The following is a 26812-nucleotide window of genomic DNA, read 5'->3' as shown; positions in this document are numbered from 1 at the left end:
GTGAAATCCAATGAATGAAAAGGGTGGACCAGGGACAGGAAGGCCGGGGAGGAAAGAATAGATGCTTGACGTCCTCCAGCAAGGAAATAAGGTGGGCTCTGACTTGTGATGCACACTGTGAGAAGCTCAGTGTGCAGTGAAATCATGCCATGTCAGTAGAGCAGAGAAGTCTGTACAACTGTGTAAGACTGAAGGGAAGCTGAAGTTCAGATCTTCAAGATTTATGTGCTCAGCTTTGATCTAGCTAGTGTCCATTAAACTCCAGAAGATCAGAAAAGAAGTCTTATCAGGTTACCTCGTATTTGTACTTTCAGTGAACCGCTTTCCTGCCGCCCTATAGAAGATATACTGCTACAGGGCGGCAGGGGTGCGCAAAATCACCTGTATATATACGTCATTTTGCATTTCTGAGCCGTGCACGCCCCTACCCGTGCAGCTATTCGCAGCCTTAGCTGTCAGTCACCGGGTCCCGGTGATTGAGGAGCATTACTGACGGAGGGAGAGAACTGTATGTAAACAATACAGTGCTCTCCCCTGTCAGCTACTGCACAATGCTTTGCATGGCTTACACAGCACACAGTTAACCCTTTGATCGCCCCACATGCTAACCCCTTCCTGACCAGTGCCATTAGTACAGTGTCAGCGCTTTTTATTAGCACTGATCAGTGTATTGGTGTCACTGGGGATGTCAGTGACATCAAGTCAGTTCCCCCCAGTGTCAGAATGCCCGCCGCAGTCATGCTATAAGTTGCTGATCGCCGCCATTACTATTAAAAATAAATCTTGCCCATTGGAGGACAGGCAGGCTGTGCTCCCACCACAGCCAGAATCTGCTTGCTTGTACATCCCGTATGGGCAAGCAGATACTTACTGACAGGAAGGCTCAATGAACTACCATGGTGCTGTGGACTGGCGTGATAGTTGGTTGAAAACCACAAACTGACAACTGGAAAGGCTGCTGGGACTTGTAGTTTTCCCATTCACAGAATACTGTGAATGAGTGACGCTGCCGGAGCCCCGCATAGCAGTTTTTATTTTACATTTTGACAGCTAGCAGGGGGGAGAAGATCCCCCATTAGCAGATACAACGGTGATGGGGGGGGGGGGGGGGTGCAGGGGCTGGTGTGATTGTAACCCTGAATATGGGTGTAACGTTACAAAAGGTGACTGTATCCTTTAAAGGATGAGTTCACCTTTTAAAAAACAATAATTATTGCACTTTTTTTTTTTTTGCAGGTAAAATAAATGTGCATTTCTTATTTCTGTCTGCAGGAGCCCGTAGACCATTGTGCCAGCGCCATGCGGGTCTCCTGCAGATCTGTTAGTATATCTTCTTACACGTAAAGGGATGTACGAGCCAACAGATATACTGACAGGAAAAATGAATGAACTACCACGGCACTTCACAGCACAGTAGTAGTTTATTGAGGACTAAAGCTGACAGCCGCTAAGGCTCTTGGGACTTGTAGTCTCTCATCCACAGGTGACTGTGTGGGCGGAGCCCTACACGGCCACGGTTTTAAAAATTTGACAGCGAGAGGGGAGAAGATCCCCCACAGGGCCCAGTCTGATCATAACAACATATTACATTTTACACCCTGAGTTTGGGTTTAACGTTACGAAAGGTGAACTTGTCCTTTGACGGCTGCCGACATTTTTACAGGATCTTGCTAGCTGAAAGATCCTGCATAAAAAGGATCCATACTGCATCTCTGCTCATATGGCCTGATCCATATAGGTTTGTGGGAGGTGAAATGTACGGGCAGCTTTATGGGCTCTCACATTTTTAAAAAATATTTCTCTGCCCTGAATGAGTCATTTAAAATGACGCCCCATGGACTAGAATGCAGCATTTATGTGCTCGTCTACTGCTTATATATAATTATTACATTGAATGATGCAAGTGCCTACACTTTGACTTGATATTTGACTCTTAAAATCCCTGTACAGCAGAGTTCAGATTTGACCAGAGAGAAGCCGCAGCACAAGAAGTGAATCAGTTCTGCTGCAATACTCGTGTAAGGGGCATGCGGTTAGGAGGAGAGAGCAGAGTGACGGGTGTGAGCTCATCAGTCTACTGCTTCTTTCACTATCCATTCAGACTGAGGGAGGAGCAAGAACTGTAAGTTACTGCAGCAGATTAAAATCAGGTCTACTGCCCTGCTAGACAGAGCTGTGCAGTGTGACAGAGCTTTGAAATTCTCAGAACTGGACAGACAGAAATAAAGAATCTTTTGGCAAGTAAAATGTCTCTGTTCTATGTATTCCAGATTGTTTTTCAGCAGTTCATCTTCAGGTTGTACTTTTCTGCCTGGAGCCACTCTGGTTGAACAAAAACAATGTAGAAATGAAAGGATCTAAGCACCTTTCGGAGCATGTCACCCATATTTGGGGTGTAACACTTACCATGCTCCTATTCCCCAACCTCCCGCCACCAGCGCTCCTCTCCATGACAGTGGGCTTCTTCCCTCACCCGCTGTCACAATTTAAAAACAGTGTGGCCCTTCAGGGCTCCACCCACATGTCCACGTCATTCATTCAGTTTCCTTGAATGAACGGACTACAAGTATTGTCAGCCATTGTGGCTGACAGGTTGTAGTTCTCAATGAGCTGCGAGGACACTGATGAGCACTCTTGTAGTTCATTGATTCTTCCTGCAGTGTAGGAACTTTCTGACATATGGGAGTACGGGCAGACAGCTTATTGTGGGTCTGCAGGATCCGGGCATTGCACCCACAATCTGCTGATCACAGGTGCAATACTTTACAGAATGTAATGTACAAAAATAGTAAATGCACATTTTTGTTGGCTGCAAAAAAAAAAAACGTGCATTTTTAATTTTTTATTTTTTTTTTACAAAAGGTGAGCTTATCCTTTAACCACTTGGTAACCGTGATATAGCCAAATGACGGCTACAGCGCGGTTACCTAATTCTGGGAGGGTGTCTTATGACGTCCTCCCAGAATGTGCCCCCCGCGCACCATCAGGGGCACGCACCCGGCGATCTCCGTGATCGCTGTGTCCTACGGAGACAGCTGATCACATGATGAGGTAAAAGGCCAATCACAGCAGCCTTTTCCCACATGATCAGCTGCGTCCAATGACACAACAGTTCACTGTGTAAATACAGTTGTCTGTTATCGGCAGCATTTTCCTCACACTGTCACAGCGTGCAGAAAGTACTGCCGATAACTGGCAGCTGTCACAGAGGAGATCGGCAATGATCATCAGGGCACTGATGATCAGTGCCCTTCAGTACCACCCAGCAGGGCCCCCATCAGTACCGTCCATCAATGCCACCCATTCAGCTTCGGCAGTCAGGGCTGGTTGTCCGTGTCGCCCATCAGCGCCGCCTATCAGTGCCCATCATTGCTGCATATGTTGCTCTTCTTTTGTTTATAGTGCCAAAAATAAAACACCCAACTGCGATTAAATACCACAAAAAAAAATCTCTGTGTGTGAAAAATATTATAAAAATGTCATATGTGTACAATGTTGCATGACTGTGCAATTGTCATTCAATGTGAGACAGCGCTGAAAATTGGCCGGGGCACAAAGGGGGTATAAGTGCCCGGTAGATAGGTGGTTAAACTTGCAGGTTTCTGAGTGTAGACTTCAATCCTCCTTTAAATTGTAATGTAAAATAAATGCACCCTAAAGACAACGGAAATATGAGAGCTGCTCATAAGAAGTCAAGTGTTCAGAATTACAAATCAAACTGATTGTATTCCTGTCCATGGTAGAATATGTGGGCAGTGCTGGGGTTGATGCTCTTCCAAATAACTGATATGTTTATTTTTGTTGTCAAAGTGCAAACTGAATGACTGTAAAGAGAAAGTTCTCTGGAGCAATTGTCGTCCCCAAGAATCTGTCCAAGGGAACGTCTGACTTGCTGGTGCTGTTCACGCTGGACCACAACTAGGATGTGTTCAAGGTAAGTTTGTTGATGTGTTTGGATCGTGGCGTACCGGTGTCCTGACTGCAAGTGTTTTGGGTTTGTTCTGTGACTCAGTAGCAAGTGCAGTAACCACCCCAACAAAATGTTATTGAATGACAGATTCTTGGATTAGAATCAACTTCCATTTTACTCTTGGCTGAAAATAATCAGTGGCTGTAGGGCCAGTTATCGGTGGGGGGTGGGGAAATACCAGTGTCAGTGTTAAACCGCTGCAAAAGGATTGTGGTGCATAATTCCAATGGGTTACATTTAGGAAGGCTTAATTGGGAGAATCCTGTCATTAAGTGTTCTTGCATGGCAACCACTTACTGTTATCTCACATATATATTCCTATTATTATTGCCAAATTTACCACCCTAACTCCTCCCGCAGTTTTTACACTACATAGACAGTAATATACCGAAACGTGCGGATTGTTCCCGATTGGTGTGCTATTACTTTGTGGAACGTTTCGCCGAATGGTTCACGAAATATCAGCGTTTTTGTGGTGAAATTGGTCCCATAGGAATGAATGGCGGAATGTTGAAAACTAGAGTGGGAGCTGACAAAAGCTAGAGTGTGAGCTGAAAAATCAGGACATGATTTGTAAACTGCCATCACTCCCTCATTTTCAAGCCCACCTACACAAATCTTATATCAAAACGTTCAGCTATCCCTGCTGCCACTAAAAATGTCCACGGCTAGGCGATAGTCCTGATAGTCTTCACAATATGACCATTTGTTTGCAACTCACGCCGCCCATTGACATTCATTGAAACTGCACTCTAGCCACCTCAAATTTGAAGGGCAATTTCTAAACTGCGACTGTGCCTTCATTTTTAATATTTCAGAGACATACTATGCAACAAAATGTAGGGCTGGGTCTTGTGATTCTCACAATATAAAGCTCTTCAGATTTATCATTTTTAAACTACAATCTTTTGAAGAGGCCAACCGCCAGTGAAGTGAGCAAGTTGGAGCAGTTTTTTAACCGCTCTTCTCTGGCCTTGCTGTAGAGTGAGTTGCCATAGGAACCCACTCCACCCAGTTACACCGCCCACTCCAGTTATAGACTACTGGTGGAGGCAAGAACACTTCACACAATTTCCCCAGAAATTGTAGCTTTTCTAGTTATAAGCTGGTGTTCTGTCATACAATGGACTAGATATATGATATTCCTACTGTTATATTTGTGTTTTATCCTAGACCTTCGGTTATATTATTACACTGAGGATCTCAGGGGTGGAGAGGCTATTTATTAGGAAAAAGTGGATCAGGTGTTTCCTGGTAGGAGGAGCCTATCTCTCATGTGAAGCTGTCCTGGAAGATTCCTGGAAATAGTTAACAGGTAAATAACTGTGTTTTTTTCTCTTTGTGAATGAGCCCTAATTTGGTCTAAGCTGCAGATGAGTATGATCTATTATAGGGCAAGTGCTGATGTAATTGTTAGGCTACTTTCACACCAGCATTCCAATCAGGTCCACTTGTCAGTTTTTCAGGCAGACCTGGTTGGAAGGTCCATGGAGCCCTATGGACAGGCAGATGTAATTGGGCTTGTGTCTCTTTACATCCACCTACCGCCATCCAGGTCCAGAAAGCAAAAAAACAGAAAAGAAATGCGTAATTTTTCATTTTTGTTGACTGGATGGGAGGTACAGGAGAGCCCATTTACACCTGGCCACCCATAGAGCTGACGGGTCTGCCTGTGTCCACAGAAACTGTAAGGGCACGGATGTGACCGGTCACACACTGAAACATTATTACTCCTGCAGGTCACAAAAATAGTAATGCTAAGGCTCCTTTCACACAGAGGAAAGTCCACTGCGATCTGTGAGCAGATACCCTGCTGATCGGAGCCAAACGGTTTGAAAGGTGCCTTATTAGGGGTGTTTATTTTTTTTTACCTGCTGGAGTTTTAATGTGTTTCGGTGCAGTAGTTGCCACAAATCTGCAGCTTTTCTCCTGTGCTTTAAGGAAATGTTCTTCATTTGTTGTCATTTTATGCGTGTTAGTACTTGTTTATTTCTGGTTCTGTAAGCTCAGAAATGATGATTTTTACTACTGTGAGGATGCCCCAAACCTGCCAGCAGTAAGCCTTCTATACAAAAGTGAAAACAATGGAGTCCAATGGCATTGATATTTGTATGCATGTTTTGAGTAAGAAACAAATGTGAAAGTACCTAAAGTAAAAAAAAAAACACAATTGTGTTGGAACACAATTCCTATCCACAAGCCCACTCTTTGTAGGATCCATTCACACCATCGACATTTTGCATCACACCGTTTACTTGTTTTACTTCAAAGGATAAGCTGCTCTTTGTAAAAAAAAAAGAAAAGAAAGGAAAGTTTTTGAAGGTAAAAATGTTTTTTTTTTATTTATTTTTTTTGTGCAACCTGGGTGCAATATTAGGCTCCTGCAGAATGTCAGTGTTGCTATCACCACGTACTGGGAGGAGCAGTGAACTACCTAGAGCACTCAACAGTGCCGTGGTTGAGGACTATAAGCCGTCAGCTGCAAAAGCTGTTGGTACTTGTAGTTTTCCCGTTCACAAAATTCTGTGAATGGATGACACGGCTGGGTGGACGGAGCGCCGCAAGGCCGTGTTTATTTAAAATGGTGGGTGTGGGGAGAAGATCAGCAGCATGCTGACACAATGAGGATTGGGGGGGGCCTTGTTGCTGCTGCAAAAGTAACTTGTTACATGTTACACCTTGAATACGGGTATAACACGTAACGTTACAAAAGGTGAACTTGTCCTTTAATAAAATTTCACAAAATAACATTTCATTCAGTGCATTGGTGTGAACCGGACTCACAGGAAATGGGCAAATAGGCTCCTGAGCACCTTCTAGTAAATGTGATTTTTCTTTTTTTGTTATGACTTCATATTCACAGCATCTGGAACACCTGGGCCGGACCAGAAAATGACAGATGTAGTGCCATGAAGTACGACCAGGGCACAGGCTGTTGGCAGGGTCCCAACCGGTCCACATTGGTGAGTGTCACTAGGGATGACCGATGGGAATAACATGTTGGATTGCGGGGCATTGCCTGCTGTGACCAAAGTGCAGGGTATGGCTTCATTACAGGATAACGAGACACCTAGAAGGTCACATACACCATATATCTTATGCCTACTCTGCACAGCTATGTAACAGCATTGCAGTCACTTTATAAATACAGCTACATAGCAGTTTTGTAGTCTCCATAAAAGTGCATCTGTACACATACAGCCACGTGGAAGGATTGTACTCGGAATCTTTGGGAACGTGTGAGGAGGCGTGTTTCCCCCTGTATGTTGCACCGTAGCAATCGTGATGAGGTGTTTGATCAGACTAAGACATGCAAATGCCGTCATTTTTCTCCCTTCTGCAGGTGAAATTGTTCTGTGGTAAAGAAACAGTCATCATGTCCACGTCGGAGCCAAGTCGTTGTGAATACCTCATGGAATTCTACACTCCGGCCTCCTGTCAGCAGCCCGCTGGGATTCCCCAACCAGAGGAACATGAGGAGCTGTGACCTCATCAGTCCTATAGGTGCCGTACTGTTCTGAGTGGGAGTGTGAGCGGGGAAAAAGTGTTTTAGGCTCAATACCCACAATAAAATGGTATATGTTGGTTGTAGTGCAGTGCATTGCGGTCTGCTGTACAATGTAAGGGTGTGCCATTCATAATCCATACACCCCAATGTGCTGCACATAGAGCAGGTATATTAGAAAAAACGCATTGGTGGAAGGTCCTTCTATTCATGTCGGTAAACGTCCCTGCTGTTTTGGTCCTGCGGCACTTGTATTTTTCTTGGTCTTGAATTAGTTGGCAAATACAGTATCTCCCAGAAGTGAGTACACCCCTCACATTTTTGTAAATATTTTATTCTATCTTTTCATGTGACAACACTGCAGAAATGACACTTTGCTACAATGTGACGTAGTCAGTGTACAGCTTGTATAACATGTAAATGTACTGTCCACTCAAAATAACTCAACACACAGCCATTAATGTCTAAATCGCTGGCAACAAAAGTGAGTCCACCCCTAAGTGACAAGGTCCAATTAGCCATTTTCACTCCCCAGTGTCATGTGACTCATTAGTGTTACAAGGTCTCAGGTGTGAAAGGGGAGCAGGTGTGTTACATTTGGTGTTATCGCTCCCACTCTCTCATACTGGTCACTGGAAGTTCAACATGGCACCTCATGGCAAAGAACTCTGAGGATCTGAAAAAAAGAATTGTTGCTCCACATAAATATGGCCTAGGCTATAAGAAGATTACAAACATAAATCACGTGATAGTGCCACTTCAAATCTCATAAATGTACAAACGCATAAATATATAAGTCCAATATGAATAATTCAGTGATGCAACATACACATGCAATGTGCAATTGGTGCTCAATCGTGTAAGTGCCAACACACTTTTCCACTCCAGCTGCGTGTGTATGTGTATGTTGCATCACTGAATTATTCATATTGGACTTATATATTTCTGCGTTTGTACATTTATGAGATTTGAAGTGGCACTATCACGTGATTTATGTTTGTTATCTTTATTCCAATATTATTTGCTGGCACTTGTGTGGGGCACTAAGATGATTTGGTCACTTTAAGATGTGTCATATTTTTCACATTTCATATGTTTTCATTTTTTAATTTTTTTTCCATGTTTTCAATATCATTATTTCACATGTAGGTGTGTTTGGCATTTTTAGCCCATGTAGCAATATTTATAGTGATTCAGTTTATTAGCGCTGCACTATTGTTTAATATTTATTCTGCACTGGTTGGGTATCAGTTTGAGTGTAAGCAGCTGATAGGTAGGGTTTGGGGTCCATTACAGCGCAGGAGGAATTTTTTATCAAACAATTGTCTAGGCTATAAGAAGATTGCCAAGACTCTGAACCTGAGCTGCAGCACGGTGGCCAAGACCATACAGCGGTTTAACAGGACAGATTCCACTCCGAACAGGCCTCGCCATGGTCAACCAAAGAGGTTGAGTGCACGTGCTCAGCGTCATATCAAGATGTTGTCTTTGAGAAATAGATGTATGAGTGCTGCCAGCATTGCTGCAGAGGTTGAATGGGAAGGGGGTCAGCCAGTCAGTGCTCAGACCATACGCCACACACTGCATCAAATTGGTCTGCATGGCTGTCGTCCCAGAAGAAAGCCTCTTCTAAAGATGATGCACAAGAAAGTCTGCAAACAGTTTGCTGAAGACAAGCAGACTAAGGACATGGATTATTGGAACCACGTCCTGTGGTCTGATGACAACAAGATCAACTGATTTGGTTCAGGTGGTGTCAAGCGTGTGTGGAGGCAACCAGGTGAGGAGTACAAAGACAAGTGTGTCTTGCCTACAGTCAAGCATGGTGGTGGGAATGTCATGGTCTGGGGCTGCATGAGTGCTGCCGGTACTGGGGAGCTACAGTTCATTGAGGGAACCATGAATGCCAACATGTACTGTGATATACTGAAGCAGAGCATGATCCCTTCCCTTTGGAGTCTGGGCCGCAGGGCAGTATTCCAACATACCGACCCCAAACACCGCTCCAAGACGACCACTGCCTTGCTAAAGAAGCTGAGGGTAAAGGTGATGGACTGGCCAAGCATGTCTCCAGACCTAAACCCTATTGAGCATCTGTGGGGCATCCTCAAACGGAAGGTGGAGGAACGCAAGATCTCTAACATCCACCAGCTTTGTGATGTCGTCATGGAGGAGTGGAAGAGGACTCCAGTGGCAACCTGTGAAGCTCTGGTGAACTCCATACCCAAGAGGGTTAAGGCAGTGCTTGATAATAATGGTGTCCACACAAAGTATTGACACTTTGGGCCCAATTTGGACCTTGTCATTTAGGGGTGGACTCACTTTTGTTGCCAGCGGTTTAGACATTAATGGCAGTGTGTTGAGTTATTCTGAAGGGACAGCAGATTTACATGTTATACAAGCTGTACACTCACTACGTCACATTGTAGAAAAGTGTCATTTCTTCAGTGTTGTCACATGAAAAGATAGAATCAAATATTTACAGAAATGTGAGGGGTGTACTCACTTCTGTGAGATACTGTATATATCCTTAACTTCCCCCTCTGTGGAGAACAGGGTGGCAGCAGGACTGTTTTACAGCTGCTGCAAAGCTTAGTGCGCTGTGTTCAGAGAATTTAGTGATAGTATTGTACCCAGTGTAGGCGCAGACTCTCCCACAATTACACACTCCGTGGTCATTTTTGTAGTTTTAATACGAACGCTAATAATAAGAGCTTTAGTAAAATTAATGCAAGGCTAAGACTAATTTTTTCTAAACAAAAGAAAAAAAGTATATGTACTGTGGCTGGTCGGCAACCTGTTATGAAGTTCTTTAAGATATGCTCAGTGAGGCAAAACAATACCTTTTTGGGTGCAGAAAAGCAAATGTAAAGGAAGGGTTCTTTTTAACTCCTTTGCCCTGAGGTTTATGTTCTTACTGTGAGACTGTCACTTGTGGCATATAAATTAGAAGCATTTTGTGGGTACAAGGACTGTGCCATATGTGTACAGTGTACTGTATACTGGGACTAGGCTCAGGTTCTTTTCATCCTGCTTTAAGCCATTTCCACTGCTAGGCACAACCTGACCGTGACAACCAATTGCAATGGTGTGCTACATGCACTGCTGGACTTATTTTCTGTTCAATCCCAGCTTTCCTCAGCTGGATCTGAAGATTGAAAAACGCTGGCATAATACAGCCACATGGAGTTGTAGGGAGCTAAGAGAGGATTGGATAAAATGTGTGTAAACATTATGCCCCCGACTTTTTTTTTTTTTTTTTTTACTGCACCCCCAGACCAGACAAACTAAATCCGGCCCTGCCAGGAAAGAATGTGATTATTATTATTATTATTATTATACAGGATTTATATAGTGCCAACAGTTTGCTCAGCACTTTACAATATAACGGGAGACAATACAGCAACAATACAGTTCAATACAAGAGGGATAGGAGGGCCTTATCCTTGGAGCTTACAATCTAGGAGGGAGGGGCTAGTGGTACAAAAGGTAGTAACTTTGGAGGATGAACTGGTTGGAAGAGTAGAAGATTCCAGTATTAGTTGAGGGAAGGATAGGCTTCCCTGAAGAGATAGGTTTGCAGAGTAGGCGATAGTCTGATAAATTGGGGTAGAGAGTTCCAGAGGATGGGGAAGCTCTGGAGAAGTCCTGGAGACGAGCATGGGAGGAGGAGACAAGGGAGCTAGAGAGTAGGAGGTCTTGTGAGGAGCAGGGAGTACGGTTTGGGTGATATTTAGAGACAAGATTGGTGATGTCATTTGAGGCAAAGTTATAAATGGCTTTATACATTATTGTTAATGTTTTGAATTTTATCCGTTGGGCAACGTTAAGCCAGTGGAGGGATTGGCAGAGAGGGGTGACAGATACAGAACGTTAGTAAGGTGGATGAGTCTGGCAGCAGCATTCATGATAGACTGAAGAGGGGATAGCCTGTGATGAGGTAGGCGAATGAGGAGGGAGTTACAATAGTCAAGGCCAGATATAACAAGGGAGTGGATAAGTTGCTTAGTGGTTTCTGAGGTTAGGAACGGGCGTATCTTGGGGATGTTGTGGAGGTGAAGTCTACAAGATTTGGACAGTGACTGGACTTGGGGCTGAAAGGACAGATGGGAGTCTAGGATTACACCTAGTACCCTGGCATGAGGGGAGGGAATGATGCTTGTGTTATTGATCTTGGTGGAGCACAGGGGAGGCATGCAGGGTCTTTTAGATCCTGGATGTCTCAAAATAGAGAATCTGTCACCCAAAATCATCACATAGGGGACTTTTTGTCCCCTATGTGATTTAACAAAAAAAAAAAAAATGTATTTCTTAAAAATGTAAGTTACACCCTAGCATATAATGCCTCTCACCCCCACATATGTACGCACACACAAATGTAAAAGCATGCGCTGGGGCGCCTACACATCAAAACGTCAAGTGCGATACACATGTTCTATATCGCCGTGCACACCAGAATGAGAGCGATAATTCTAGTACCAGTCCTCCTATGTAACGCTAAACTGATGACCTATAAGGAGCTTTAAAAGCGTCACCTATAGAAAATATAGGGAACTGAAGTTTGGGACCTTTTTCACGCGTGCATTCAAATTTAAGGTTTGACATGTTGGATATCTGTTTACTCGATGCAATCTCATCTTTTATATTTTACAAGAAAATCTGATAATTTATTGCGTTTTGTGCCCTGAAATTAAATTAAGTGGATTTTTTACTGAAATTTTAAGTTTCATAGATCTTTGTGATAATATCATGTGACATATAAAATTGGAACTGCTGCCATTTTATTTTCTAGGGTCTCTGCTTTCACAAAATATATAATGTTTAAGAGTTTTGTGTAATCAGGCCTTAAATGATTTTTTAAATGTGCACAAAAAACGCAAAAATGGCTCTGGCAGTGAAAGTGATAAAGGATAAGTCCAACACTCCCATTTTCTGAGGAGCAGCCAATCAGTGCTCATTACACTGCAAGGTCTCTTCCCTCCCTGCTAGTCCCCGGGTACGGTGCCGGAGACAGGCAGGGAGGGGAGGAGGAGATATAGAGTGCAATGTTAAAAATATTAAACGTTTAATTCGCCATAAAGTCCCTTTTTTTTTTTTTTTTTTAAAAGCCCCAGACAGTCCATAAAGCACCTCAGATTTAAATAGTGTTTTGGTTAAAATATATTTATTTTTTAGTCAGGACAAGTAGACCTGGAGACCGATTTAGTCCCTGAACAAGTAGTTTTTTCAAAAATTTCCACACCCGTTTCTGCCCAGGTACGGGCAGACAGCTTATTGTGAGCCTGCTGGAACCTGGCATTGCACCCACAATCTGATGATCACAGGTGCAATACTTTACAGAATGCAATGTAAAATAATAATAAATGCACATTTTTGGTGCTTGCAAAAAACACGTGCATTTATTATTTTTTTTTTTTTACAATAGGTGAACTTATCCTTTAAACTTGCAGGTTTCTGAGTGTAGACTTCGATCCTTCTTTAAATTGTAATGTAAAATAAATGCACCCAAATACATCCTAAAGACAATGGAAATATGAAAACTGTTCATAAGAAGTCAAGTGTTTGGAATTTTAAATCAAACTGATTGTATTCCTGTCCATGGTAGAATATGAGGGCAGTGCTGGGGTTGATGCTCTTCCAGATAACTAATATGTTTATTTTTGTTGTCAAAGTGAAAACGGAATGACTGTAAAGAGAAAGTTCTCTGGAGCAATTGTCGTCCCCAAGAATCTGTCCAAGGGAACGTCTGACTTGCTGGTGCTTTTCACGCTGGACCACAACTAGGATGTGTTCAAGGTAAGTTTGTTGATATGTTTGGATCGTGGTGTACCGGTGTCCTGACTGCAAGTGTTGTGGATTTATTCTGTGACTCAATAGCTAGTGCAGTAACCACCCCAACAAAATGTTATTGAATGACAGATTCTCTGATTATTATTATTATTATACAGGATTTATATAGTGCCAACAGTTTGCGCAGCGCTATACAAAATGAAGGTTGACATTACAGTTACAATACAATTTGTAACTGTAATGACAACAGTGCAAATTGTACTGATAATCAGAGAGTGAATTAGGAGCATTGTGGCATCATTTTGTTAATAAGGGGCGTATTCTGGAGATGTTGCGGAGGTTGAGGCGGCATGATTTGGACAGGGATTGGATGTGGGCCTGACAGGATATTTCAGAATCCAGGGTTACCCCTAGCACTTTGGCATTCAGGGATGGGTTGATAGTGGTGCTATTGATCCTGACTGAGAAATGGTTTTGGATAGGTTGAGTTTTAGGAAGTGGTGTGACATCCAGTCTGATTTGTCTCTGATATGTCTGTTAGTAAATCGTTAAAACGTGAGGGAATTGAGGTGGTGAGCTGAGGAGTAGAGAGGTAGATTTGTGTGTCATCAGCATAGACATGGTATTGGAAACCATGGGAAGCTATCAGCTGACCCAAGGAAGAAGTGTAGATCGAGATTAGGAGAGGTCCAAGGACAGAACCTTGGGGGACCCCGACAGTGAGAGGAGTAGGAGAGGAGAAAGTATAGTTGTAAGTGACACTGAAGGTGCGGTGAGATAGGTAAGATTTGAACCAACGGAGAGTACAGTCACCAAGACCAAGTAAATAGAGTTTTTTTGAGGAGGAGGGGGTGGCCAACTGTGTCAAAGGCAGCACAGAGGTCCTAGAGCAAGAGTACGGAATAGTGACCATTGGTTTTCGCGGTTAGTAAGTCGTTTGTGAGTTTTAGGAGAGCAGTTTCTGTGGAGTGTTGTGGGTGAAATCCAGACTGAAGGGGAACGAGAAGGTTATTCTCAATAAGGTGGCAGCTCAGCTGGTTGTAGACTAGACATTCAAGGAGTTTGGAGGCAAAAGGGAGTAAGCAGATGGGTCTTAGGTTGCTAAGATTGCTGGGGTTCAGTGAGGCCTTTTTAAGTATGGGGGCGACTAGCACATGTTTTAGAGAGTTGGGGAAGATGCCAGTAGAAAGGGAGAGACTGACGATACGAGTTAAAGAGTGAAGAATAGAGCCAGAGGATGACCGAAGTATTTGCAAGGGAACAGGGTCCAGGGGGCAGGTGGTTAGGTAGGCTTTAGAAACGTTTACCAACCTCCTCTATAGTAGCTGGGTTAACCAAGGGAAGTATAGATTGTGCAGGTAGACAAGGAGTGTAGGGTGAGGGAGATATCTGTACAGTAGAGATCTCGTCACTAATTGTATCAATCTTATTTTTGAAGTGATTAGCGATCTCCTGGGCAGTGAGTGAGTTAGCGGCTGGAGGTAAAGGATGAAGTAGAGTTAAATGGAGAAAAGAGTTGATGGGGATTGCGTGAGAGGGTGTTAATGAGAGTGATAAAATAGGTCTGTTTGGCAGTGTGGAGACAGGAATTGTATTTTTGAAAGGCAGATTTATATTGATTGAAGTCTTGCTGGGGCTTAGTCGTATGCCATAAACGCTCAAGAGCATGGCTACATTTTTTGAGGCATCTGGTATTGTCTTTTTGCCAGGGCTGTAGCGGTTAGGGCCTAGGTCTGTGTGTAGTGAGGGGGGCCAATGTGTCCACAGTGGATGACAGTGAACTGTTGTAGACAGAAGTGGCCAGGTTGGGACAGGACAGGGCTGAGATTTTGTCATAGAGACAATCTGTTGCCGAAAAAAAGAAGAGAAGGGTTAAGATAACGAAGGTTTCTACCGGTAACTGGTAGTTGGAAGCCAAGGAGAGAGTGAGGCTAATAACGGAGTGATCAGAGATCGGAAAAAAGTTGGTGAGGTTGCAAAGAGTGCTGTCAGGAATGGACTTGCCAATAGTGGTGGGACTCACCTGCCTTGTGGGCTGCAGTACCAGGGCTGGCCAGCGGGTGCTCTCAACAACCAGAGGTTCACTTCGGCAATTAGCCATCACCTGGGGCTGATTGCAGGTGGTGTATTTAAGGGATGGCCAGACCTGCAGTCTGTGCCTTGGTGTGTGTTTTTCCATGGGCCCCTGTATCTTGTAACCTGCATTCCTGTTCCTGTTTCTGCCTGACTTGTTGCCGACCCTGCCTAATCCTGACTTCTGCTGACTTCTCCTGTTTGATCCCTGGCTTGTGACCCTGACCATTCTCTGCCTGACCCCCTGTACCTACCTGTCCGTTAGTTGCTGTACCCGGCTCGTGACCTGACTACTCTCCGCCTGCTCCTCCTGTACCTACCTGCCCGATAGTTATCGACACGGCCTGCCTGGCTACGTTGTGCTCTATATGTGTATGTACCTGTGTATCTATATCAGTTTGGGTTTGTTTTACCTTGTTGTATGAATTTGTGTTAGCTTGGTGTTTGGTGCACTGCGTTTATATTTGTATTGTTAGTCTTAATAAATTGTCTTATTTATACCATATCTGAAGCCTGCGTTTCCCTGTGTCAGTCCACACACTTCTGGTCACACCCGCATCCCTGACAAGTGCATAGGTAGGAGAATACAAGGTTGAGGCAGTTCCCATTAGAGTGAGTAGAAGCATGTGTCCATTGTTTTAGTCAATAGAAGTGGTTAGGCTCAGAAGTTTAGAGGTAGCAGGAGTTTTAAGATAAGCAGGGATGTTTAAGTCACCAAGAATGATTGTGGGAATTTGAGAAGAGAAAAAGTAAGGCAGCCAGGCAGAGAAGTCAACAAGGAAGCGTGATACCGGTTCAGGAGGCTGATAGATCACAGCAATTCTTAAAGAAATTGGAGAGAATAGACGTATACAGTGAACTTCAAATGAGGAGAGGGAGGTCCTGAAAAGTGCTTTGAGGGGATAGGAGGATTCCAACTCCACCTCCTTTCCATCCACTAGACCTGTAAGAGTGAGTCCAGAGGAGACCACCATGGGAAAGGGCAGCAGGAGAGGGAAAGTCAGATTCATGAAGCCAGGTTTCTGTAGTTGAAGGAAAACCGAGGGCTGGGCCCACAGATTCAGAGGGTACACGATGCCACAATTACGTTTACTGAAGAGTTATAGTGATCATGTAGTTGAGCATACGTAAACAGAATGATAACAGCGCATAACCATACAGTAAGAATAATACTGTCTAACACTAACCCCGTACTTGCGGACTTTTCCCCAATGTCCAGAAAGCAGCCTGGCTGCGCCTGAATGTTCCTGAGCAAGATATAACGTTGGGGTGCACCCTAAGTATTGCGCAATACTATTTGTAATCCAAAGGAAAGTGGAGTATGTCTCTTGTAACTTTCTGGTATATATAAAATGTCACTGACCACGTGTGGTGCGATGTGCTGCGGCAAAGCCGCACTTACGGTTCCCTGCCAGGCTCTTGGTGTTTTCTCCTGACCCACTCCGGAACCAGACCACACAGTCACTTGTTTCCTGGCCTCGTTGTGGATCTTCCTTAGGTGCCCTTGCCAGATTCCACTGTGAGCCGTAAATCCTCTTCCAGGCCCCACACAGATTCTCCAGACGTCCTCAGCATCCAAAAGCCAGACCCAGACTCCACTTCCTCCTCAGAGTTTGTGATGCAGTAAGTCATTTCTTAATTGCAGCCTCAAACCTGCATTTACAGTTCACTATGACCCTTCTGAGGGTCCTACTCGGCCCCTAAATTAGTATTCATGAAACTTTATAGGGTAAATAAGCATTTATCTTGTCTTAGCAAAAGTCACTACAAAATCGATTCTTGTACTTTGCTGCCATCTACTGACCAAAGAGCATATTACAGGCACAATATAGTTTAACATTAGATGTCAGTATTCATCCATGCGTCACACCCTTACATAGTTGCAAGTAGGTTAAAGGAGTTAGTGATTCAAAGGTCATGGACAGAAGTGAGTTTGTTACAGACAGAGCAGACATTCCAAAGGGCACAGGAAAAGGGGAGGCTGGTTCTAGAAAGAAGAGGAATAGTAACCAGATTGTGTGGATTGCGGCCGCAGTTCGAGGATAAGGTGTGTTGGTCAAATGAGAAAGATGGTGGCCCAGGATTTGGGAAATGTCTCCCAGATGTTAGGAGATGCAGAAGGGTGAGAGAGGTAATATGGGAGTGTGACTTATATGGAGGGACAGGTCCCAGTGTCCTGGAGGTTTTATTAGGATGTGAGTTCAGAATTAGCAGGAGTTGATGAGTACAGTAATAAGGTGAAGGTAGGAGTGAGGGTGATATATATGAGTTGTGGGGTGGAGAAGAGGGGTGTAGGAGAGAGAGTTTGAAGAGAGAGGATACAACTGTGAGAAGGAGGAGTAGGGAGTGCATGTTACAGAGTGGTGAGATGAAGAAGCAGACTGGGTAAGAGATGAAAGAGTGGAAGAGGAAACAGGTCACCTGTAGTCTGTTTAGTATTTGAAGTCGTCTGCTGTGGTTTTGCTGAAGTGCAGAGCCAAAGTGCAATGCTCAATACTTAATCCAAGATGATAGTTGCCAATGCTACCCATGGCTGTGCTGCCTCTGGCTGTGCCTCCCCTAAGGAAGGTCTAAATTTTTACTGAGTTGGGTGGGGGTATTGCCAATTAATCAATGAGGAATGCATAGGAGAGACACATGGCTAGCAGGGCAAATTTCTCACACCAAAGGAGGACAAAAAGACTGCAGGAGGGCAGAGTTGTAAAGATTAGGATCAACTCATAAATTTGGGTAAGACAATAAGAGCAAAATAAACACCACAGTAATATGGACAGAGTTAGAGCTCGTTCACACTTGACTTATCTCTAACTCTTGCCAAACGCTCCTATAGTGTTTGACAGGCATTTGGGAAGCGTTTTTGAGGCATTTACCAAGCATTAAAACCGCACCACAAACACCTATAATGAAGTTTAATGGTATTAATGCTCCACAAACGCCCAGGCGTTTGAGGAGCGTCACCATAGACTTGAATGGGAGGTTTCAACTCCTCCTGACTCAACATGAGGCGTCAGTTTTGCGGCGACGCAACGCTTCAGTGTGAACAGCACTGTGTGCTGCCATGTGCAGAATATTCATAGGTGTTTGAGAAACGTTAAAAACACTTCCCAAACGCCTGTCTGACGCCTGCTGACAAAGCTAGTGTGAACGTAGCCGTAAAGATTTGGGAAGCAGTAAGAATTACCAAGAACATTGATAGCCATGAATCGGCTTCAGTTAGAGGTGGATTTTAAAAGCAGTATAGATTACCATATAGCAGTGCAGGGTGAATTCGCATTCATACATGGCATGGGCGATAGTACAGATGGATATTGCTTGCAGACATTTACCATATAGCAGTGCAGGGTGAATTCGCATTCATACATGGCATGGGCGATAGTACAGATGGATATTGCTTGCAGACATTTACCATATTGCAGTGCAGGGTGAATTCGCATTCATACATGGCATGGGCGATGATACTTCTATTTTGCTCCTGACTAAAAATAAGCAGTGGCTGTAGGGCCAGTTATTGGGGAGGGTGGGGAAATAACAGGGATTGTCAGTGTTTCAGTGTTCAAACCCTGCAAAAGGATTGTGGTGCAGAATTCCAATGGGTTACATTTAAGAAGACTTAATTGGGAGAATCCTGTCATTTCCAGTTGCTTTATGATGTTGAGTGAGTGTGCCCTGATCTCCCAACCTACAGTCAGTTGGGCAGGTTAGAAGTCCCAGTTGTTAAGTCTTTACCTGCTCAAATATTACTTTATCCTGTGAATTGTTGAACACATTTAAGTGCTTTCCAATTCGTCCATCACTACTCCCTAGACCAGTGGTCTCCAAACTGCTGCTCGAGGGCCATATCCAGTCCTTTACTTGCCTTTATCTAGCCCTTTGGACTTCCAAATTATTATGCAAATGATATTTTTCTCATTTACCTAAATAATTGATGTAAATAACAGTCGGCATAATTCTCATGTTATCAACTATTAAGAGTACAATTCAAATTTGATTGAACAAACCTCCTAATGATAACAGGATTTTTTTGAAACCTAAAACACTTACAATGCGCTGTTCCAAATTATTCCGCACAGTAAGTTTCAAAACACTTTATAGGTTGTAAAGAACTGAAAATTGTAGTTTCTTGTGTTTGCAGCATATTTACTGAAATCAAAAGCTATTTCAATCAAACTTTTAACAACATTTTAACAGGTCACGTTACATTTTAACATGGGACCCTTTATTTGATAGCAGCTTTACAAGTCTTGCATCCATTGAACTTGTGAGTTTTTGGACAGTTTCTGCTTGAATTTGTTTGCAAGATGTCAGAATAGCCTCCCAGAGCTACTGTTTGGATGTAAACTGCCTCCCACCCTCATAGATCTTTTGCTTGAGGATGCTCCAAAGGTTCTCTTTTACAAAAAGCTTTATTGAAAAATAAGCAAAGATGAACAGACAATCGTAACAAAAATTCAATGACCAACATTTACATAGTACAATAAATGAAGGGAAGCTGGTGCAAGGCATGCATCAATAAAGGCAAAATCGGAAAAGTTTACATAGGTGCCCGGAGGGAGGGGATGGGGAGGGAGGTTGGGAGAGAACGGGCAACAGACCTTTGTGGGCAATGATAATGTAAACTCCAAAGGGAAGTATTGCTATATCAACATTATAATAAACAGGAAAGGCCCGAGAAAAGGCCGCATCAAAAAACAGCACATATTCATGACCTAGAATTTAAAAAGAAATCTAGATTGCATAAATAGCCTTACGAATGCAGCGTAGAGAACAGGAGGTACAATCCGTAAATTATGTTTAAGAGCAGAGTAAACAGAAGAGTAGAAAAAGACAAATAGTAGAGAGACATGGACAACACACACAGACACACAACAAAAAAAAAAAAAAAAAAAAAAAGGGGGGAGAGGGAGGGGCCCCGGGGGGATCACAGCAGAATCCATCCTCATATTGATAGAAGGGACTGGTCGAATCTCGAGGGCTGGGCTACGTCCAGCCAGGGACGCCATATCTGCAGAAATTTTGTATGGGTATCCAATAATATGGCCGTCAGTTTTTCATTGACCATTATGAAGTTCATCCGGTTTTTGACAGCCTCAAAGCTAAGAACAGGAGTCTTCCAAGCCCTCGCAATCGTCAACTTAGTTGCCATAAATAAATGTGATGCCAGTTGCCGTTCAGAGCGGAGAAGGCCCTCTGGTGGTTTAAATAGAAGCGCTTCATATGGATTACGCTTAATGTCTGTATGAAGAATAGTGCGGAGGAGGGCATACACCCTAATCCACAACCTGCTTACCTTAGGACAAGTCCACCAGATATGTGCCATGGTACCTAATTGCTGACATCCCCGAAAACAAACCGGGGAATAGGTAGGAATAAAACTAGCTAGACGGGCAGGCGTATAATACCATCGGTATAGAATTTTGTAGGCATTCTCAAGAATAATAACATTCCTGGAACACTTAGATAATGTTTGGGTCATGAGCTGCCAGTCTTGTTGATCCAGGGTTCCCCCTAATTCCGACTGCCAACGCTGATGGTAGGAACGAACCGGAGGGGTTCTATATGACATAATGGAAGAATAAATCAGGGAGATCAGACCTGGAGCATGAGGTCTATGTCTACACTGGCTTTCAAAAGGGGATAAACGGTAAGGTCCTGGATGCGTACGTATTAGAGTATGAATAAAGTGACAAAGTTGAAGATAACCAAAATGTTCTCGGAGGGGAATGTTATAAGAAGAACGCAAAGTGTCAAAGGTAATTATTCTGGTGGGGGATAGGAGTGAATGAATATCATAAAAACCATGTGTCTGCCACCAGACAAACTGTCTAGGGTTATCCTTACCCGGAGGGAATAATGGGTTATGCAATAGACGTAGCAGAGGCAGATGAGGAGAGATAAGGCCAGCGGAGTATTTTATAGAATCCCAAAGACGAAGCGAAAGTGTCAGCGTTGGGCTAAGATTAGATGGACGCTGAGCATTAGGGAGCCAGGGCAAGGAGGGGAGCGGTATCGGGTGAGAGTCCATCATATCTACTACAGCCCACAGGGGGAAATGGTGAGAAGCATGAATATGAGCTAAAGGGGCAATGTTAGCCGACAAATAATAGGACTGGAGATTTGGAACAGATAACCCGCCCGCATTCCGCCGCGCAAATAAAATGTGCTTGCTAATTCTAGGTCGAGAGGAGCCCCAAATAAAGGACAAAAGTTTTCGCTGATGTATACGCAATATATGCGAAGGTACTGAAACTGGCAGAACACGAAATAGGTGTAATAGTTTAGGAAGGTAGGTCATACGGATTGCATTAATTCTGCCAAACCATGATAACGGGAAATGGGACCAAGAGGACAAAAGCTCAGTCAACTCATGAAAAACAGTGGGAAAGTTAGCCTGATACAGTCCATCATATGTCGGGGTAAGCTTAATTCCTAGATATGGTAAGGCCGAAAGCCATTGGAAGGGGAACGTTTGCTTCAAAGTAGTCAGAAGTGATGGTGGGAGGGTAACTGACATAGCTCTTGATTTAGCTGGATTGACGTGTAAACCTGAGAGGGTGGCAAAAGAATCAAGAACTGCTAGTAAATTAGGCAAAGTAATCCCCGGATTCGAGATTGACAATAATATGTCATCCGCAAACAACGATAATTTATGTTGGGAGCCCGCCACATCGATTCCCTTAATATCAGGATGTACACGGATTGCTTCTGCCAACGGTTCCAGGGCTAAGATAAAAAGTAAAGGGGAAAGCGGGCAGCCCTGCCTAGTACCTCTAGCAACCGAGAACGTAGAAGACTCAAATCCGTAGTATCTAAGCTTCGCTTGAGGGGATGTATATAGTGAAGAGATCCATCGCAAGAAGGAAGGACCGAAGCCAAAACGATGGAGGACCGACAGGAGATACGGCCAGGATAAAGTGTCAAAAGCCTTGTTGATGTCCAAGGATAAGAGCATCATATCGATTTTACGAGTATGGGCCAAATGTTGCAATTGTAAAATACGTCTAATGGCATCTCCGGCCTGCCTATGGGGAACAAATCCCACCTGATCCTTTTTAATCAGACGAGAAAGGGAGGAATTCAATCGAGTAGCCAAAATCTTAGTAAGAATCTTCATATCGATATTGGTAAGAGAGATAGGCCTATAATTAGCCCAGGAAGAATGATCTCGGTCCGGTTTAGGGATCATAACTACATTAGCAGTTAAAGAGTCCGGGGAAAAATTTGAACCTCCCTTCACCGCATTAAACATAGCGGCAAGGTGGGGAGCGAGCACATCAGCCAATTTCTTATAATATAGTGCCGTGTATCCATCAGGACCTGGGCGTTTGCCTGTTTTCAGTTCCGCTATACATTGCAAAACTTCAGATACTTGGATATTGCGATCCATCAGATCCTTATGGGCCGGTGTTAAAGTAGGTAATGACAAACTAGATAAGAAGTCAGAAATAGACTGAGGGTCAGCCCGGGTGGGATCAGAGTAAAGTTTAGCTAGTCTGTGCCGGAACTCCTCTAAAACCGTTACTGGGTTGCTCGTAAGGGTATTGTGACGAGTACGTAAAGATATCGGTTTAGGGTGTTGCGCAAAAGAACGCAATCTACGGGCCAACATAGAGTCTGGTTTGTTAGCTTTGCAATACCACTTCTGGCGAGTCCAACGTAAGGAGCGCTCAGCCTCATCTGTTAAACACAGATCCAACTCCAAAGGTTCTCAATAGGATTGAGGTCAGGGGAGGATGGAGGCCACACCATGACTTTCTCTCCTTTTATCCCCATAGCAGCCATTGATGCAGAGGTATTCTTTGCAGCATGAGATGGTGCATTGTCATGCATGAAGATGATTTTATTACGGAAAGCATAGTTCTTCCTTCTGTACCAGGGAAGAAAGTGGTCAGTCATAAACTCCACATACTTTGCAGAGGTCATTTTTACACCTTCGGGGACCCTAAAGGCGCCGACTAGCTCTGTTCCCATGATTCCGGCCCAAAACATGACTCCACCACCGCCTTGCTGACGTCGCAGCCTTGTTGGAACAGGGTGGCCGTCCACCAACCATCCACTACTCCATCCATTTGGACCATCCAGGGTTGCACGACACTCATCAGTGAACAGGACTGTTTGAAAATTAGTCTTCATGCATTTTTCTGCCCAATGCAGCTGTTTCTGCTTGTGAGCATTGGTTAGTGGTGGCCGAATAGAAGGTTTATGCACAGTTGCAAGACTCTGGAGGACTCTACACCTTGTTGTCCGTGGGACTCCAGAGGCACAAGCAGCTTCAAATATCTGTTTGCTGCTATGTAATGGTATTTTAGCAGCTGCTCTCTTGGTCCGATGCATGGATCTGGCAGAAATCTTCCTCAATGTGCCTTTATCTGCACGAACCCGTCTGTGCTCTGAATCAGCCACAAATCTCTTAATAGTGCGATGATCACGCTTAAGTTTTCGTGAAATATCGAATGTTTTGATACCTTGTCCAAGGCATTGAACTATTTCACTCTTTTTGGCAGCAGAGAGATCCTTTTTCTTCCCCATATTGCTTGAAAACGGTGCTCTGCTTAATAATGTGGAACGCCCTCCTTCAGTAGTGTTTCCTTAAATTGGGCTCACCTGCTAATCTAATTATCACAGGTGTCCGAGATTGTGTTCAGTGATCAAAAGAGCCCTGACACACAATGCCATCCATGAGTTAAACTGAAAAACAAAATATTTAATCTTTGTGACACTTAAATAGAATTTGCATAATAATTTGGAACAGGGTGTATTCCTCCCTCTGACCAACAATGAGGTATTATTCCTCCCATCAGTGATGGACTATTCCTTTCACTGACACCAGCTATGTTTTTTGTGTTAAGTGTTAAGCTAAGTGTTTTTTTTTTTTGTTTTTTTTTTTTAGATTCCTGGAAGTTTGCAGGAATGGTCAGTGATAAGCTGGTGGTTACTCGGCAGGGAAGAGACCCAGACAGACACAGGTGGATATACCGTATTTTTTGCTCCATAAGATGCACCTAGGTTTTAGAGGAGGAAAACAAGAAAAAAAATATTTTGACCCAATGGACTGCAGACATAATACAGGAGATGACCAGAGACTGCGGACATACTACAGGAGATGACCAGAGACTGCGGACATAGTACAGGAGATGACCAGAGACTGCGGACAAACTACAGGAGATGACCAGAGACTGCAGACACAGTACAGGAGATGACCAGAGACTGCGAACACAGTAGAGGGGATGAGCAGAGACTGCGGTCACAGTACAGGGGATGAGCAGAGACTGCGGTCACAGTACAGGGGATGAGCAGAGACTGCGGTCACAGTACAGGGGATGAGCAGAGACTGCGGTCACAGTACAGGGGATGAGCAGAGACTGCGGTCACAGTACAGGGGATGAGCAGAGACTGCGGTCACAGTACAGGGGATGAGCAGAGACTGCGGTCACAGTACAGGGGATGAGCAAAGACTGCTGACACAGTACAGGGGATGAGCAGAGACTGGTGACACAGTACAGGGGATGAGCAGAGACTGGTGACACAGTACAGGGGATGAGCAGAGACTGCGGACCTTTGGGGAGGGAGGGGTAGCAGGTACCCACTCCCACTTGCACTGAGTTGTCCTCCCTCCCCGTCTTCTGGGACACTGACAGGTCCCAGAAGACTGCTGGACCACTCACAGAGAGCAACACTTCTCATGCATGCGCAGTGGGCACCCGGCTGTCACAGCCTGGTGCCCACACTAAAGATGCCGGTGCTGGGAGAGAAGACTGTAGAGCTCTGGACCGAGGAACAGGTAAGGGCTCTGCTGCAGAGAAGAGCCGAGTGGCCGGCCAGGTATTCTGACACGGCGGCAGCAGGAATACCAGACCGGCTGCTCCATATTCGCTCCATAAGATGCACAGACATTTTTCTCCATTTTTTTTTTTTGGGGGGGTAATGCATCTTATGGAGCAAAAAATACGGTATATCAAATGTCTTTTTCCAGCCAATTGCTTTTCCGGGGGGTTTCACATTGTTTCTAATATATGGGTAAATTTAAGAGCTGTTTTGAAAGATGGATGGGTCCCTATTCAACTGTGCATTTCCTAGCCCCGTGGAAGACCACGCTTTTAGGATGGTCTAATATTTCATAAAATACAGCCTGTGAATTGCCCAGGGAGCAGCATTAACATTGTGGCTTGTAGTACATCCATAATTTTATACTAATAAGCTGTGTATTGGGTCTGTGCACAGGATGGGTCTCTCCATGGTGTTTGGGTGACAGGTTCTCTTTGATAAAATTCAACCTTCATTCTTCCTTGCAAAGTAAACGCATGAAGGTTAAATTAATCTGCACATTCAGGATAAAGCGACAGGTTCACCATAATGCCAACCTCCACAAATGCAAATACTTTCCTGGTTTTTGCTCCTCAGCCAATCTGTTCAGTTGGAAATGAAAGTAAAGCCCCGAAGGAGTGGTGTTTGTGAAGTCATGCTGGTGCTTGTTGAAGGGGGGGAATTGTTGGGAAAGGGTGAGGGATTACAGGAAACATTGATTTTCTCTTTTTTTAATCAACATACAGGATAAATTTAAAGTGATGTAAGGTTGTACTTTTTTTTAAGGCAAACCGCTCCAATCCTCTTCTTTTTTGTGTCATGTCCTCCTGCAGTCAATTCAATTTGTTCATTCTTCTTCTCTTTTCCAACAGATGGAGCGCAAGACTCCATGTCACTACCTGGGAACCATGAATGCTGTGCCCAGTGGGATGAAGCTCCATGACCTCAGAATCCCCATCCTCCTTCCCTCCTGATCACTGCAGTAAAAGTCGCCAACAGACTCATTCTATCCATCCATCCATCCATCCTGCATTGCTGCTCTGTGCACCTTCATGTACGTAGTCATGATTTCTGTGTGCAGTGTTTAATTTTATTAAATTTAGACCTTTCCCACTGGCTGCTGTAGTTTTTCTTCTAGTTTGTGGTGAACAAACAAAATGCTATTCGTGTTAGCTACAATAGACTTGCTCAGTATCTAAACCAGCGGTCACTAAATGGCGGACCACAGTCCGAGAACGGCCCCAAAATGCTCCCTTCTGGACCGCCAGCCTGCAATGACAGATCTGCCGCTGAGCAGGGCGGTCCTCACAGCAACATGACATCGCGTGTGTGCGCCCCGCCCCTTGCAGCTCACTGTCTCTCCGGCTCCCTCTCCCTGCCTGTACACAAGCATTCTTCAGCAAGGATCCTGACACAGCTCCTGTCTGCCCTTAAGGTAGGGTGTAGTCTTACAGGGGCACTCTGATGGGCACATTTAATGTTAGAGTCATGCTGATGGGCACATTTAATGTTAAGGTGCACTGTGATGGACACAACATAGAATGTGCCCATCAGAGTGCCCCTTACTATAAATGTGCCCATCAGAGTGTCCCTTAATATAAATGTACCCATCAGAGTGCCCCTTACTATAAATGTGCCCATCAGAGTGCCCCTTACTATAAATGTGCCCATCA

At 44.1% G+C, this 26812-nt stretch overlaps 1 long non-coding RNA gene across 3 annotated transcripts; it reads left to right on the top strand.

Annotated features, from left to right (window-relative positions):
• Nucleotides 1–1171: 1171 nt before the first annotated feature.
• Nucleotides 1172–26255, top strand: LOC149428306 (uncharacterized). 3 transcript variants are annotated; one of them, XR_016310791.1, is made up of 7 exons: nt 1172–3934; nt 5144–5285; nt 6834–6933; nt 7314–7474; nt 13148–13271; nt 24226–24301; nt 26012–26255. It is a non-coding gene; the product is annotated as an uncharacterized LOC149428306 (long non-coding RNA). The 3 variants fall into 3 exon arrangements; XR_016310790.1 differs by lacking the exon at nt 24226–24301 and having other exon boundaries at nt 1199–3934; XR_016310792.1 differs by lacking the exons at nt 13148–13271; nt 24226–24301 and having other exon boundaries at nt 1202–3934.
• Nucleotides 26256–26812: the final 557 nt, after the last annotated feature.

Source organism: Staurois parvus, unplaced genomic scaffold, assembly GCF_062004578.1.
Source record: "Staurois parvus isolate SC_StPar_1 unplaced genomic scaffold, SC_StPar_1.0 ptg003335l, whole genome shotgun sequence".
NCBI lineage: Eukaryota > Metazoa > Chordata > Amphibia > Anura > Ranidae > Staurois > Staurois parvus.
This window is presented reverse-complemented; position numbering and strand designations above follow the sequence as displayed.